The sequence below is a fragment of the Montipora foliosa genome, chromosome 1 (genome assembly GCF_036669935.1).
Source record: "Montipora foliosa isolate CH-2021 chromosome 1, ASM3666993v2, whole genome shotgun sequence".
Lineage (NCBI taxonomy): Eukaryota > Metazoa > Cnidaria > Anthozoa > Scleractinia > Acroporidae > Montipora > Montipora foliosa.
Window position 1 is genome coordinate 64,884,840 of NC_090869.1, and position 5,000 is coordinate 64,889,839.

At 38.4% G+C, this 5,000-nt stretch overlaps 1 protein-coding gene across 3 annotated transcripts in view; it reads right to left on the minus strand.

The window, feature by feature from the left end:
- The window catches only part of LOC137980276 (uncharacterized), an 11,959-nt gene that overhangs the window by 6,823 nt on the left and 136 nt on the right, over positions 1-5,000 (minus strand). The window contains exons 2-3 of one of the 3 annotated variants that reach the window (XM_068827682.1): positions 3,895-4,026; positions 3,712-3,761 (exon numbers count right to left, since the gene is read on the minus strand). The exons of 1 other annotated variant lie outside the window; for it this stretch is intronic. The gene's annotated coding sequence lies outside the window, so the exon portion shown is untranslated. The remainder of the gene's footprint in view (positions 1-3,711; positions 3,762-3,894; positions 4,027-5,000) is intronic. One more of the 3 variants, XM_068827688.1, reaches the window with a different exon arrangement.

Sequence of the window (5,000 nt, forward strand, 5' to 3'; positions counted from 1 at the left end):
TTGATTTTGTTCTTTTGTTTCATGGACATTAATTATTTCGGATCCGGTATATGAAAGAACAGACTTTGAGTCTGAAGCGTTGCGTGTTGCCTCCTCCGCAATTCCTTTTGCAGAAGTCGCTTCGTCAAGCTATGGATTTGAATCAACCGATGTTGCCGTGAAAGTTGCAGGGAGACTTCAAAGATCAATTCAGTTTTGGAAAGGCATCGTTTCGTGCCATTTTATTATTAACACTACTGAGTTTTGTTTCAAGCTACCACTGCATGAAATTCCTCCACCTTTCGCTCCCAAGAGCAAGGTCTCAGCTCTTCAAAGTTCGCAAAAAACTTTATCAGTATACTTTTATTATAAACCGAAGATTTCGCAGTAATTGAATATATTGAGTGCCTTTGTTACGAAATTTTATTGTTATCTATAGAGCAGAATAACTGCAAATTTTTCATTTGTCAAAGTACCGAAGAATCCGCATTTCTTTATAGCGCGATTTATGATTTCCTTTGTCTTGATTGCATCTCCGAAGTTTTAATTTGTGCCACCGGATATACTTAATCTGCGTCTCTGTCACTGTTCAAAACCGTTTATTCTCGGCTTTGTTCCTAGTGAAGAGAAATCCCTTTGGGACCCACCTCAACTTATCTATCAACTGGCTAGGGACTGTTATCGATTCGTCTAACTGCACTATTTCTGCAACCGAGAAAACATTTAAATTCCTTTCCGATGATCTATGTTCCCTTTTGGATCCGCTGCGTACCCCTGTCCATCAGGTTCGGAAACTTGCTAGCGTCCGTGGTAAAATTTTTTCGCTTATGGAACGTGTCGGATCTGTGTCAAGGCTCATGACTAGAAGCCACTCCCACGCAGACTCTCCTAGGAATTCGTCACGCGTTCGTCTCCCACGAGCGTCTGTTGAAATGAGCTGGAATTTACGTCCACCAATCACAACGGACCTTCAGATTCTAGAAGTGCACTTTAGACCCTGAAAAAACTGCAAGAAAGAAGTTGGGCTTCGTGTGTTGGGCATTTACATGTAAAATCGCTGAGTTAAATTCTTATCAAAGAGAAACTGGAGCCTAAAATTTCACGCTTTGGCTTAGATGTTTGCGGTTCTTCACAGAATGAGTACGGTAGAATTTGTATGGCTGAAACATCCCGTGCGATTCCAATTTATTTGTGATTGATATCATATTTACATTTATATTTCTTTCCACGCTATTTCTCACAAATCAGTGGAGGCGTTTCGTTTGAATAACCCCATTTCTTGTAGTCCTTCGGTTGAACTGATTTAAGGAATGTCAAGGTTTGCTTTATTTTTCAAATCGAAGAAACACTGAGTACAAGCGATCGGTTCGCAACATAACGACATTAACTCAATTTTTAGAGACGGTCATCGCCAAAAGCAGCCTGAAAATTTCAAGCTTAATCGTAATGGATTTTTTTTCAAGTTTTCTTTTCGCTGCCCTAGTTGCGTTCATTGCGCTTGAAGGTAATGGTTCTCGTGCAGTACTAAATATTTATATATTTCCACGGCGCTTTCAATTTTACCAGTAGATGAAACGACACCATGCCCTTGCTAAGTACTAACATTTTGACTCGCGAGAGTGCAAATACGTAACCCACCGAGGAAACAAAAATAATGTTTCTGAGGAATATTCTGACACGGCTCCGTCTCTTTCATGATTCATCCAACTAAGATCTCAACCTCATTCTCAGGGTCTTTTCGGCTTTTAATATGGCGGCGGGTCGGGAGAAGACCCGACCCGACCCTGCTTTTCTCACATGAACTCTGATTGGTTTAATGTCGAAAGAAAGATGGCGGCTAGTGAGGAGGGCCAGAAGAAGAACAGAATTCGTGTGTAATCATTTTCAAAACTGTAGCTGTTCCGTAAGAAGCAGCCGCAAATTAACAAGCATAAGAGTAAAAAATAATTCGCCGTTTTTTCACGTTGCACGGTGACCTATAATTACATCAGGCTTCGATTCCAGTTAAAGCTACGTTAATTGGCTTTTCACGACCTCTGGAATAGCGATCGCTGGATATATAAAAGCACATAATGGTGTTTGAAATACGTAACGGTAATGAAGTGATTTTTATTTCGTACGTACCTTTACGTTTTGGTTGATTTTGGCGTCTCACAATTGTAACTCCCTGACGTGAGCACTGTTACTGTTGTTCAATGTTTCACCATGTCAGGTTGTGTTACAAATTATAAAATTGTGCAATAGGGTTCATAAATTACTGATCTGGTTGTTTTAGCAGTTGTATGCGGCGCTGTTGACTCGTGTGACAGCTGCAATGAAGGCGGGTCTGTTAAATACAGGTCACATTCCACAGGTCAAGAGTAGAAGTCGCAACTCCAATAATCAACAACTAAGCCAAAAGTTCCCCCGAGACCTGAAACAACATTTTTGTTGAGTGATTAGCGCTAGGAGACAATTTTGGTGTTGTTTATTTGTCTGCAGCACAGTGACATGTACATTCACCTGTGAAATGTGACCTGTGGTTTATTTTAATAGACCTGCAGCTGCAGTAATCCATATTCTTTTCCATATCATCCCTTCCACACTCTTCAGCTAGTGCTGCACAGAGAGATTTGAGAGATTTAGCTCGGTCGGTTTTCATTAAAAAATATTAGTCTCTTCACCCCAAACAAAGTGCATGTCATCTTGTAATTTTCCAAGAGGGTTATTTGTGAAGTCTTAACAATAATTATTATTCTTGAAAATAATTGTAAGGCTTATCATTATAGTCTTATTGACCTGTCAATTCACTAACGACTTCCATTTTTGCTTCTTTTGATTTAAAAATATAAATATTTATATTAAACAGTATTCTTTAATTTTGTACACATGACTTTTTTTGGTTAGTTTAAAGCATCACACTCCTGTGAGTTTTCTTGTACTCCAATAATTTAAGTTGATTTATTCGTTTTCAAAACATGGCATTACCGTCTGAAGATGTGGTACAGCGAGTGATTTGGGGGAAGATTGCGAACTGGACAGGGGGATTGGGAAATAAAATTGAAAGTAACAAAGCAAAGGAAATTTGCAACTTCACCAGCAACAAGAAACTATTTCAAAAAAAAGAAATAGTGTTTCGTTTCTGGAATGGTAAGGGCAGGAGAAAAATTTAAGATAAAATACTGTAGTGTGGGTCACTTGGTCTGTCATATTTATTTTGCTTTGTCTATTGAAACTCTCAAGAAATAAAGACAGAAATGTGGACGCAACTCTCTGAACGGTGAGAAGCCTGTCAAGGAATATTAACCATTAAAGAGAAGAAAAGACCTTTGTCTACAAATACCTATTTCTCCTTCAAATGCGACAGCATAAAATTTCAAATTCCGTTTTGTGTGAATCTTCCATTACTTCTCTTACATGTGAACGTAGGCAGTTACCAGTACTAGCTTTAAAATAACTGGTTCCTGGAAAACCCAATTTACTTCTACCACTCACCAATGCGAAGATTGTTTGCATTACTCATTACCACAAAGAGAGAGAGCTTTGGACTTTTCAACAATATATCCCTTTAATGTAACCCAAAATCATTCAGACACTTGGAACTTTATCTTTATGAGCCATTTCCTTCACTTCCGTGTTTGTCAGCATTATGATTTGCTATACTTCAGGTTCACGTGTTCACAAGTTTGGTTTTTACGTCTCATAGATGTTTAGATGTTCAATTACAAACTCTGTTTTGAATGGCCACTCTACCTCCTTGTGTAAATAGTTCACCCTGAAGTCAAAATAGATATTATTCCTTTCTAAGGAAACGGAATGAAACAAAAATGTAGTTTAAGGAATGGAGGCAAATAAAACAAACAGTGCCATTGTCACTGCCTCCAAAACAGCATATTAAAAGCCAGTTTCATAAAACAGCAAAGATCGATCCCTTACCCTGGGCTCATTCGACAAGAGCTGCCAAAGATGATGAGATGCTTATGTTTAGGACTTGCACAAATTGTGCCCTTTTTTAATTAGGCCCAACAGATTTCATGAGCAGCATTCCAAAACATCACATTGTCTTCACTGGTAGGACAAGACATGGAAAAGTTCTTTTCATAGCTTGAAAAGCACAAGAAGCAGATTGCTATGGAATAGCATGCTCAACAATGTACATTGGCTTGATTACTGTACATCAACTTTACCACAAAATATATTTACAATATCAAGTTGTAAGAATGTGGGCACTAAACATGCTGTGGTTCCCTGTTATCAATCAGAAAAGAATTAATTGATTTTACACTGACATGACAATACGTGCAGTCAATTGATGAGATGAGAGATAAAACCACAATAGAGCATTCAAATGGTTTCACTGTGAAAATGAAGTACCACAGATTTTCAAAACCAAATACTTCCTTTCAGGAAAATAGATTTGGGTCAAAGTCGTTGTCAGAAGGCTCATATACACTGATAAGAAATCAGATAATCATTTAAGTGTACGAAAAATTAACGATAATCAGGTTGAATTGATTGAAAATAAACATGCAATACTCCGCTATCGGTCAGTGAAAACGAAGACTGCAGACTTCAGACTGCCGACCGGGGGTAAAATGCAGACTGAGGTTATAATGGTAACTGTTGAAAAAGCCCAAACCCCTTAGAAATGCTAACCTTAGGCCTAATTAGGCCTAAAACAATATTTAGGCTTAACTGTTAGCATTTCTAATGCGTCTGGGCTTTTTCAACAGTTAAATTATATTATAACCTCAGTCTGCATTTTACCCCCGGTCTGCAGTCTGCAGTCTGCAGTCTGCGTTTTACACTGACCGCTACCGGTATACATTACAGAAGACAGTGAACACACGTCCGTGACTAAATAGCTAGAACCAGGGTTTTCATTAAGCCTTAGCTCACTAAATTTTACGGTAATCAAACGTCTGTGATGTTACAGGTGAAACTGTGTGCAATGGCTGTATCCAAGCTGTTTAAAAATCACAGCCCCGAGAAATAATGGCCGTATATAAACTTGCATTGGTTTAAAATAACATGAAATGAAA